Source organism: Pseudonaja textilis, chromosome 2, assembly GCF_049901715.1.
Source record: "Pseudonaja textilis isolate UNSWEBS1 chromosome 2, rPseTex1.2, whole genome shotgun sequence".
NCBI lineage: Eukaryota > Metazoa > Chordata > Lepidosauria > Squamata > Elapidae > Pseudonaja > Pseudonaja textilis.
Window position 1 is genome coordinate 69,945,896 of NC_141991.1, and position 12,684 is coordinate 69,958,579.

Genomic DNA, 12,684 nt, shown 5'->3' on the forward strand with positions numbered 1-12,684 from the left:
CTTACCTGCACAACGACTCCACATGCCTCCCAGCTGATTTTGGCCCATTTGAGGCCGTTTTCACCCTCTCGAAGTCTCGAGGGAAGTCTGCAGCCTCAGGAGGCCGAAAAACAGGTCTTCTGGAAATACCAGAAATGCCAGTTTTCAGCCTCCAGAGGGCCCCCTGAAGCCTGGGAGCGGCCATTTTCGCCCTCCCAGAGGCTCAAGGGAAGCCTCGGGAGCCTGAAAATGTTTTGGCGCTTCCGTTATTTCCAGAAGGCCCATTTTTTGGCCTCCAGAGGCTACAGAGGGTTCCCTTGAGCCTCTGGAAGGGCGAAAACAGCCTCTCCTGGACTCCAGAGGCCCTCCGAAGGCTGAAAACTGGCATTTCTGGTATTTCCAGAAGGCCCGTTTTTCAGTCTGAGGCTGCAGAGGGTTCCCTTGAGTGTCCAGGAGGGCAAAAACAGCCTCAGACGGACCAAAAATCAGCTGGGAGGTGCGCACATGCACAATGCAGGTAAGTTTGGCTGGGGCTTGCATGCCCACACAAATGGCTCTGCATGCCACCTGTGGCATGCGTGCCATAGGTTCACTATCACAGCTCTAAAGCAATGGATGATAAGTTTCATACATCATGGGGATGCCCTCGAACAGTATATAGATAGGCGAAAAAATCATTTTTAAACACTTTTTAAAATCTACTAAAGTTGAGTTAAACCTGTCTCATATGAAGGTACTGGTGTGGTCAGAAAAAATACATTGTCAAAGCTTGTTAGTGCCATTGTTAGATACTAGTACAGTACAGTACATCAGGGGTCCCCAACCACTGGTCCCCGGACCGGTACCGGTCTGTGGATCATTTTTTACCGGGCCACAAAGCTTGGGCGCCGCCATCTTGTTTCAACAGCGCTTCCGGGTTTTCGGTTGCTTCCGGATTTTTGGTTGGAAAGTGCTTCCTGTTTTTCAGTTGGAAAGAGGTGTTTGGGTGCTCGCACCTTAGTTTCGTCGAGGGGGGGGGGCGGCTTCGAACAAAGAGCCGTCCCGATGGCGGTGGAGTCTCACGTTACTCAGGTACCGGTCTATGGAAGAATAAATAATTGTGAAACCGGTCCCTGGTTCGAAAAAGGCTGGGGGCCACTGCAGTACATAATACAGCTGTATGCCATGCCGCTTTCTATGTACATGCTCAACTGGCTGAATATAGTCCTCAGGAGAAAAATATGTTTATGTAAATCAGGTTTTTCCCAACTCCCTCTCCCCGAGTTATATAACCATCTATCTCACAAACTTTACTTTGGGCACTGTACAATACAACCAGCTAATTAAAATAAAAAACAAAATTAACCACAAATATAAATACTGTTATTTGTATACTGGTTTTTAGATTTCTGTGCTACATCCTATCTTTCATACATTACTGGAAATTATAAGAATAGTAGTTCTAAAATGCTTGAATGGCATCAAACTGAAATATAGTTACAAAACTAATAAATGAGAATTCCTATCATTAAATGTTCTAAGCTTCAAGACTATTCTGTATGAAAAATAAATACACAATTCCAAGTTGCCACACATATGTGTGTCATGCCTCTGTTGGAATCTGATTCTGAGGGGGAGGCCGAGCAGCTGAGAGGGAGTGGCAGTGTGGCTCCATTGGCTGTGGAAGGAAGGAAGAAACTGGGGAAGGGCACAGTCCGGCTGGGCAGAGCAGGGAAGAGGTAGAGCAAGGCAGAGGAAATTCAGAGGAAGGCCCAGGCCCACCCTCTCTTCATCCTAGGGGATGCAGGGAGGAAAGGAGAAGGGAGCAACATGAGTTCATGTCTTACGGGGGAGGAAAAGGCCCTGATTCCCTTCATTAGCTGCAGCTGGGAACACAGTGTTTAAAAAGGAAAGCTGTGCACAGCAACTTGTTGGAAGCAAATTGTGAGTTATTTGTTATTGTGGAGGCTTATCTGAGTTCCTGGCATCTTTCCAACTGTGTGTGTTTTGCTGGCCTTTCAAGTCTGGAATTCCTTCTCCTGCCCTGTCAAGTTAATTACTGCAGTGTGGTTTGTGTGGATTTTTATTTACAGTTTGTATGTACTTTGTTTTCGGACTGAATTTCCTCCACTTAAAGACTGTTCTTGGGAGAATATTTTTCTCCAACCGAAGGTAACCTGGACATTGGGGGCAAAGTTGGAGGTATTAAAGGGACTCTTCTTACTTATGTGACTGTGTTGTCTTTGTGCCACGCCCCGGGTCATCACAATATGTTTAAAAATAAAATAAATAAACGTAAATTAGAGATAGGCAATTAAGTAGACTGGCCTACAACCTCCATAAATCATAGGTTTCATGCCTCGGGGATTATAGGAACTGTAATCTGAACTGGAATTGTCCACTTCAAATTATTTAGATTCCTGAGTAGATAACAATTTGAGACCTGATTTTTTTTTTTCATTCTAAATTGTGACATACTATTACTTTAAAAATCATGTGTGATTTTATTTTTCAGATAGTTCATTTGTTGAAACTTGATTAGGATAAAACTTGTCTGTTATTGAAGACATCCATCTGATGATTATAAAAAAAGCTATAAATTGTATACCCTCTGGGCTCAGTTGCTTAGGTCTATCTACAGTTACCTGTCATGTACATAAGATGTTACATCTTACTATAAAAAAAATCTGTCAGTTGTATGTTGAATAATTATGTCCCATACAACCCCATCTTCAGGGGAAAAAAAACCATCAAGCTACTGTTTCCCGAGATATAGTAATTATCAGGCACTTCAAATGCTTGTTTCAGGTATACTGCTGATACAAAGAGTTATTCATTGTGATACTGTTTTTACATTAGGCGCTTTAATTACTTTGGGCTCTAATTACTTATGTCTGAAATAAAACAAATGATAAATGGTAACATGGAAACTTTTAACATTTACAAATATGCAAGACTATTTATTTGTTGTTGTTTTTAAAAAAACAAATATAGGTTGCTTTCATAGAAATTACATGTAGTTTGTATATTGTGTATATACATACACACACACATATATATCATGAAAGGCAACAACTGAGTACAAGGTCAAGTCATAATCCTTAATTAGCATGATAGGGAAAGTGTCAGTTAAAATGGTTTTGCAACCTAGTATCTCTTTTTATAATATCAGAAGAATTATATAAAGGATCTGCTTCCATAATCATAATCACTGAATATTCATTGTATACATGTTGCGCATTGACAATAAACGTTTGATTTGATTTGATTTCCAACAAGATAGCCAACCTACTAAGATGAATTGAATCATGTTGCCCTTCTGTCATTGTCAATAAAAAGATTCACACACATACCCCATTGAATGTGGCTTTGGGCCAAAAGCTAGGATGAAATCACAAAGAAAATTATAACACAACACACACACACACATACACACAGAGTGTATATATAGGAATAACAAAGTTAGAAGCGACCTTGGAGATCTAGTCTAATGCCCTGCTTAAGCAGAAAAAAACCATACTATTTGAGTCAAATGGTTGTCCAATCTCTTCTTAAACAGCTCCAGTGTGGAGTACCCACAACTTCTGAAGAGAAGCTGTTCCACTAAATTAATTATTTTAACTGTCAGGAAATTTGCTTTGGAGAATATGTTGACACACACACACCCTTCCTTGTGGCAGCCCCTTAGATATTAGAATGCTGTTATGTCAGCCCTAATCCTTTTTATTCAACTAAATTCCTGCAACCATTCTTTGTATGTTTTATCCTCCAATCCCTTAATCATTTTTGTTAGTCTTCTCTGCACTCTTTCTAGAGGACATCTTTTTTATACCAAAATAACAAAAAATGGATGCAATATTCCTAGTGTGGTCTTACCAAGGTATTATAAAGAGGTACTAATACTTCATATGATCTTAATTCTATCCCTCTGTTAATGCAGCCTAGTACTCCATTGGCTTTTTTGGTAGCTGCAGCACACTGTTGGCTCATATTTAAGTGATTGTCCACTAGGACTCCAAGATCCTTCTCACCATTACTACTATTGAGCCAGATAGTACATACTATATTCTATACATCTGGATTTTGTTTTTCTTCCCTAAATATAGAACTTCACTTTTCTTACCACTGAATTTCATTTTATTACATAAGGCTCAGTGTTCAAGTCTGTTGAGTTCTTTCTGTACCTTGAGCCTACCTTCTGGAATGTTGGCTATTCCTGCCAGCTGGGTATCATCTTCAAATTTGATTGATTTCCTCTCTATCCCTTCATCTAAATCATTTATGAAAATATTGAAAATACAGGTCCTAAGACAGGCCTTGGGGTACCCCACTGCATATTTTCCTCCATATGGATGCAGTTCCATTAAGGACTACATGTTCAGTGAATATATGTTTGAAAATGTTGAGTGAATATATGTTTGAAAAGGGAAACTAGAAAGTAGTGATAACCTCCTTACATCAAGATAACTTCCTGAGTATTACATCACTATACAGATAATAGCCAGCGTGTGGTTCCCTTTTGGCAACTAATGTTATGCCAAGCTCAGAAAACAGTATGTCAAAGAAATCAAGGCATGAATTTTTTTTAAAAAAGAATTACAACTAAAGCTACTTTACACCAATACAATTATTGTAACTTTCCATTTCTTTCTATCTTTGCAAGGACTATACTTGTTTCTATTATATCCATATCATATCCATGTTCTTGTTCTTTCAGCCCAAACCTAGCTTGGACTCACCTGTCTTCAACCATCCAATAAGAAATGGGGAATGACTCTTGTCAAAATGAGGAATTTTGGCAAGACTTCCCCAAAGGTTATTTCATTTTTTTTCCTCAGATGGACAAGAGGTAGAGCCTATGATCTAAATCCTATGTTATATAATGTAGAGTTGTAATTGCAGGAATGTTCCAATCTCGGATGGCAAACCTCAGATAAAGAATGTTTCCAAGGAAATACAACTCAGGCAAACAAAGTCACTAATCTATGGATAAAGGAGGATTAGAGAAGGGAAGTAGACATATGTTAGACTTTAACTAGAGATAATTAATTATATGGATTACTGTACTAAACAGTAACGAAAGTTAAGCAGTAACCAAAGTTAACCAATGATGGAGGATAACTAAAAATGTATATAAATGCAAGACTATACTCCAATAAAGATCATCATCATCATTCAGTTGTTCATGGTCAAACAACTCGACTGCCTCAACATTACAACAAGTGGTGCCTGAACAGGGACCCTCTCACTTTGTCCGGCAAGGATTTGGTGCACTTTCAACCCTTTGTGGTTTCTTCAACCTTTTGGTTTCTGTAAGTATGGGGTCTTCGCTTTCTGAGGAACAAAGGAAGCATGTAGATGAATTAGGCTATTTGTTGAAGAAAAATAATACCGAGGTACCACAGAGAAATCTCTTAAGGCTGGTCCAGGAGATTGCAGCTCAGTGCCTATGGTACCCAGAAAAGAGGTCTTTAAAATTAATTGATTGGGAATGTATTGGGAAAACATTGCATACTGAACCTTGAGCAAAAATAGAAGTTTTGCATGTGTGGCATTTATGTAGGCATGCAATTGAAACATTTGGTCACAATGAACTTTCTCTTTTAACACCTCCACCTTCACATTATACTAATGCTGTCATTTGTCCCCCTTCTTCACCTGAATATATGTCTTCAATTCCCTCAGCTCCTGCAGATACAGGGCAAAAGCCTCCTGACTCTATTGTTCAGTCTTCTTTTCAGAAAATGGTAGAGAATTGTAAAAGGGATGCCTCTGTCTCAGGAACAGAACTTGCAGAATTACTGTCTTTGTCCAGTACAATATTGTCCTGGTCAAGGGCCACAGCTTGGACTGCAAGTAGCAGAATGGGAGGGTCTGCCTTATCAGATCTTAAGAGAGTTAAAAAAGGCAGTTACAGACAATGGGATTAGTGGTAATTTTACAAGAGGACTTGCAGAAGGAATAAAAAATGGTTATACAATGATCCCTGAAGATTGGAAGCAAATATTTCGCATGATTTTAACATCCATGCAATATGTGGTTTGGGAGAGTGAATATACGAGACATGCTCAAGCTGCTGCTTTCGGAGGAGGAGGAGCATATACAGTTGAGCAGCTATTTGATTCTGGACCGTTTGGCACAATTCCTACTCAAGTTGTTCTTCCTCCAGCTACATTAACTATTGTTTCTGATGTGCCTTTCGTGCTTTTCTTAAGGTACCCCAAGCTGGAGAACCTAGAGCAAATTTTTGAAACATTCGACAGAATGCCAATGAGCCTTATACTGACGTTGTTGAGTGTCTGTCCAAATCAATTAGACAGCAGTTTGATCATCAGGAAGCTGCTGGTGAACTTCTTCACCAGTTAGCTATTGAAAATGCTAATGCAGATTGTAAAAGAGCTTTACAGCCGTTAAAGGCTACTGCTCATTACACTCTGGCAGATATGTTGCGAGTCTGCCAGGATATTGGATCATAAACTTATAAAATGCATATGTTAGCAGCTGCTATTCAGAAAGGACAGCGACCAATTGGTAACTGTTTTAAGTGTAAGAAGCCTGGCCACTTTCAGAAGGACTGTCGTTCTACACCTTCTATGCCTCAGAATCGTCCTTCTAAGAAGTGCCCTATTTGCAAAAAGGGATTTCATTGGGCCAATCAATGTTGGTTTCGGTCGGGAAACTTGCCAATGGGTGTGGCACCCACCCAGAATCCAAAGCGTGCCTTTCCCATCACTCTGATTCCTCCAGCAGTCTCTCTCACTCCTCCCCAGCCACAGCCAGTAGCGCTGGGATCTATTTAATCACTCAAGAGGAAATTGAGTTTAAATTTCCCATGGAAGTCAAAATAGTTCCATCTCAGTTTAAAGGTCCTCTTCCTTCGGGATTAGTTGGCTTAATTTTGCCTCGTTCTTCTGCACACAAAAAGGGCTATTTTGTTGTGCCTGGGGTAATAGATTAAGATTACACTGGTATCCTCATGATTCAGATTTGGGTGAATCTTCCTCAAATTCTTCCTTGTAATTCTTCTGTTGCTCAATTGCTTCTTCTTCCATATGAAATTCCATCTCCTGGTATAGGTAATCGTGGGGATGCAGGATTTGGATCAACTTCTTTATCTGTAGGCTTACTTCATCAGCTGAACTCCTCTCATCCTTTGTTAACGCTCTTCCTTAATAAACAACCATTTCAAGGGTTATTGGATACTGGAGCCGATGTTACTGTCATCTCCTCTTTACAGTAGCCAGTACAGTAGCCAAAAACGACAGTTTCTTCATTGTGGGGAATAGGAGGTTCTACAGCTGCTTGGCAGAGTGTTCAAGAAATTAATGTTACAACATCTGCTGGTAAGTCCTTTTTCCTACAACCATACATTCTAGATATTCATACTAATATTTGGGGCCGTGATATCCTTTCTCTTCTTAATGCCTATTTGATTCTTGATGATGGCTCTTCCTCTTAAATGGCTCTGTTCTATGCTGGTTTGGGTGGAACAATGGCCATTATCAAGGGAAAAACTCACTGCTTTACAACAATTGGTTCAAGAACAATTGGCTGCTGGTCATATAGAACCTTCTACTAGTCTTTGGAATACTCCTGTTTTTGTTATAAAAAAGAAAAATGGGAAATGGTGTTTCCTTCATGATTTAAGAGAAATTAATAAATGTATCCAACCCATGGGTCCTTTACAATGTGGACTACCAAATCCTAACTTAATTCCTAATTTTTATAAATTATTAGTAGTTGATCTTAGAGACTGCTTTTTTACTATACCTTTGCAGCCTCAAGACAAAAAAAGTTTGCATTTACTGTCCCAGTTTTTAATAATAGCATGCCCACAAAACGATATCATTCGCGAGTGTTGCCTCAGGGAATGCTTAATTCCCCTACACTTTGTCAATATTTTGTGGATAATGCCCTTCAACTCTTTCGGAATAAATTTCCTTCCTATTTAGTCTATCATTATATGGATGATATATTATTAGCAGCCCCGGATTTTGATGAATCTAAGTTGTTAAAAGAGTTAACAGATATTGTGGCACAACAGGGATTGTATATAGCCTCAGACAAAATTCAAAAGGTAGAACCTTATACCTATTTAGGACATAGAATGTTGCACAATTCCTCCATTCCAATTCTTCCTGAATTACAAGTACAGAAATCATATACACTAGTACAATGGCAAAAATTACTTGGCATTATTAATTGGGCACACCCATTCTTCTACATTACAACTGGTGGTATGTTGCCCTTATTTCAGTCTTTGAAGGGAGCACAATCACCAGATCTAGTTGTATCAACTGATCTTCAAAGAACTTGCCTTCAAGAAATATTGAATAAGTTTAAGCATCGATATGTGGACAGGATAACATCCTTAACAATAGGACTTTGCTTAGCTATTCTTCCCACTACACCCTTACCCACGGGATGTCTTTATTCTAATGAGTCCCCGCAAGCGGTCAACATTCATGAATGGATTAATTTTGTCAGCTACTCCGCCTAGAAACATTTATCCTTATCAATCAGCATTAGAGGATTTGATTATTAAAGGTCGTAAACGAGCCTTACATCTTACAGGACAGGATCTCATTAGCATAGCTTTCACTCGTACAAAAGTTGAACATGAGCATTTGATGATGATTTCAGAATCATATCAGATAGCCTTTTCTCAATATGTGGGAAACTTGTTGTATTCTTTACCCAAGGATCCCAGAATAGTGGTTACTACTACTTTAAACCTGGCCTTTTCTTCCATTTTTGTGCAAAATCCTATTTCTAAAGCTCTTACAGTCTTTACTGATGGATCACCTACAAGTGGTGTGGTTGTCTGGCAGATTCAACAACAATGGTATTCTAAATTTACTGCCACGCAGAATTCAGCTCAACGTGATGAGCTGGCTGCTGCGATTTTGGCCTTACGATTGTTCAGTGACCAACCTATTAACTTGATCGTTGATACTCAACATGTGTATTTAGCTATGCAATCTCTTCCCTTTTCTTATTGTGCTCTCTCTTTGGATAAGAATTTGTTATCCTTATTTTTATCTTTAAAGAATAGTTTGGAAACTCGCTTGTATTCTTTGTATGTAGAACACATTCAAAGTCATACTCTCTTTACTAATTCCTTGACTGAAGGAAATCGGAAGGCAGATGAATCTTTAAAGGATGTTGCGTCTTTGTTTGCTGATCCTGTTGCTAGTCATTCTTATTTTCATTAAAATGCCAAATCGCTTGCAAAGCAATTTAAAATTTCATTATCTCAAGCCCGGGATATTGTCTGTGCTTGTCCAGCTTGTCAGCAACTGGCAGTTCCCTTTCCAATAGGTGTCAACCCACGAGGAACCCAAGCTAATCAAATTTGGCAAATGGATGTAACTCAATTTTCAACCTTTAAGCCATACTGTTACCTTCATACGTCTATTGACACTCATTCATACTTCCTTTGGGTTACTGCTTCAAAACATGAACGTATTTCAGATGTTATTTCTCATTGCCTATCCTCTTTTGCTGTAATGGGTCGGCCTTCTCAGTTTAAAACTGACAATGGCCCTGCTTATATTAGTAAGGAATTTCAAACCTTTTGTCAGAAATGGAATATTACTTTAGTGCACGGAATTCTTTACAACTCTCAGGGTCAAGCTATAGTTGAGCAAGCTCATCGTACTTTTAAGGCATTGCTTCAGAAACAATTACAAACTGAGTCTGGCCCTTACCATCTGCGAAAGATTCAAAATCTCATTGCTGTAGCATTATATACTTGGAATTATTTAACCTTTTTAGATTCTCTTGCAGACTCACCTGTTGATTTGCATTTTCGAACTACTGAATCTTTAGCAAGGCCTTTGGTAAAGTATCGCCAAGCTCCAGATCCAACCTGGAAAGGCCCTATACCGCTGATCACCTGGGGTCACGGTTACACCGCCGTAGAAGATCCTTCTACTCGACAAGCAGTGTGGGTTCCAGCGCGCTGTGTTCATCCGTATCATAGCATGGCATCAGGGCCTTCACAACCCGATTCCAGATTTCAATCTTCATCTCAACACGGAAGTCCGTCTTCCAAGGTCGATGCACCTGCAACCCATCACTTGGGGCCAGGTTAAATCTACTACATATCAAGCTCAACAACAACTGCAACAGGCCTCATTACCTCAGACTCCAGAAAATCTTGTTGCTGCTATTTTTGCTATTATTACTGTTAACTCTGTTACCATTTTACTTTGTATTTACTTGTTTGTGGTTAATGGTGTTTCTGCTCAAAATTACACTTCTGTGGTTCATCTTAACCTTAATTTGTGGGTTCGTCATGCCCAATACATGTTTATGACCCATGGCACAAATATTACTTTATACTATGAGCCCCCAATGGCATTTGGTCAAATTTCTTTTACCCCTAACTTGATCGTGTCTTCTACATCTATTTCACACTCCTGGCTATTTTCTACACCCACTATGCAATTGAATTCTGTCTGTTGGCGTTACTTGAAAGTTAGTCAATTTACAAAGGGTCTGTGTTTCTGTTGTCACGCTAAACACACTTGGCTTCATAATTGGTCTGATTATGATGCTGCTCAGCACATATTAAAAAAGCTAGGGAATTATAGTTATTGTTCTGACTACTATTGGTTGTCAGGTACCTTTAATTCTTCTTTGCATGGAATTAATATAGCTCCTGATATACAATTTTCCTATTTTTAATGCCTCTGATCAATCTAATACAGGATCGATATGCGCTGGTTGGCAGCTTAAGGATCCTAATATGTGGTTCTTTTTTTGATAAATATGCTACTAATGTTCATCCTCAGAATTATCAATGTGCAACTATAGGTTATTATAGGTTTGCTCCCATCAACTCAACATTGCCTCTCTCTCTGGGGCCTACATGTAATGATGAAGTCATTATTGACACACAATTGTCTTCTGGTTCTACATTTCGCCGTGCATTGGCAGGGGCTGTTACAGGAGTCCTTACTCTAGGCTCTTATACTGACATAATTGCTCAAGAAAACAGACGATCTATTCTAGGTCTCACCGACAGACTTGAAAAATCCATCAATGCTACCGCTGCTATTATTCGTGATTTGCAGCATGAAATAGAAGACTTAAATCAAGATGTCTTACAGCAGCGTTTTGCCATAGACTATCTTTTAGCCCGTATGGGAGGGTTCTGTACGTTAGTTGGACGCCGTGGATGTGCAGTGCATTTTCATTCTTTGAATAAAACTATTGAGAATGAGCTTGCCAATTTACAATCATACATTCAAAATAATATCCATGCTCATTACTCATCTTTTGAGTGGCTAACCAATTGGCTCCCTGATTGGTCTTGGCTGAGACAGTTTTTCTTTTATGCTATAATTATTATTATTGTACTAATTGCAACCTGTTGTTTTATTCAATGTATTCCAAATTTATTCTCATTGTTTCGTCCCGCTTCCCCCTCTCTTAACGTTCTTCAATTGTGATATATTTATAAATCTTTGAATCCTCCATTTAAAATAAAAAACGAGGATATGTAGAGTTGTAATTGCAGGAATGTTCCAATCTCGGATGGCAAACCTCAGATAAAGAAAGTTTCCAAGCAAATACAACTCAGGCAAACAAAGTCACTAATCTATGGATAAAGGAGGATTAGAGAGGGGAAGTAGACATATGTTAGACTTTAACTAGAGATAATTAATCGTATGGATTACTGTACTAAACAGTAACGAAAGTTAAGCAGTAACCAAAGTTAACCAATGATGGAGGATAACTAAAAATGTATATAAATGCAAGACTATACTCCAATAAAGATCATCATCATAATTCAGTTGTTCATGATCAAACAACTTGACTGCCTCGACATTACAACAATATAAAGTTCAAAAAAAGAGAGGACAGCCAAGGAATGGAGAGCAGAAAAAAGGAAATAGGGGCTGCTAGATCTTTGGTAAGACTGTCGACTAAAAAGTTGAATTGATCAGCATCTATGTATGCTGAATGCAACCTTTTGATAAAGAGAATGCTTACAAAAAGTAGCATTTTTTTCTGAGTGCTTTCTTAAATGTTTTGAGATGGTTGCATTTATTAATATGTTATTTGTAAACTGGGCTTTTAAAATTCTTGATCTTTTCTTCTTCATTTTTTTTTAATTTAAGGAATGAATGTGTCATATTGTTAGTTCTTTGAAGATTACATTCAAATATATATTACTTCCTCTTTAGTATATGTTCCTTATTTAGCAAAATTGTATTTTTAAAGTACTCTATCAATTCTAGATATAATCTAGGTTGCAGATATTATCTAACATTAGATGTCCCTTTATTTTATTTGCTGTTATTAATAACTTCATAAGAAATTGTCAATTTTGCATTTTAAAATGAAATTTATTTATTTATATTTCCTATTTCCAAACTCTCCATCTCCTCAGAGATTAATTAAACTGAAGAAATTAGTTCCAATTTACAAAGCTCTACACTAGATATTTCTCTTCTGATTTCTATATAGTTTTAAGATATACAATATTCAATATTTGCATTATTTTCCATTTGTGATTCTGCTGAAAGTGTGTTTCTTAAAAATATTAAATTTAAATTTTAAGTTGTGGCGGAGAAATAATTGGTTTCAAGTGAACTAATAAATCGTGTGGGATATTCCAATTCATTCTCCAAATTGTTGGTACTTTCCCAATCTTACAACGTTTGACTTCATCTATACAGGCAATGCCACTAATTATATTATATTTCCCCTCCC

General features: G+C 38.3%; 1 pseudogene across 1 annotated transcript; it reads left to right on the forward strand.

Annotated features, from left to right (window-relative positions):
* Positions 1–6,283: 6,283 nt before the first annotated feature.
* On the forward strand, positions 6,284–12,037 carry LOC148126904 (uncharacterized; annotated as a pseudogene). Its single transcript, XR_015741708.1, has 2 exons — positions 6,284–7,301; positions 9,736–12,037. The product of XR_015741708.1 is annotated as an uncharacterized LOC148126904 (transcript).
* Positions 12,038–12,684: the final 647 nt, after the last annotated feature.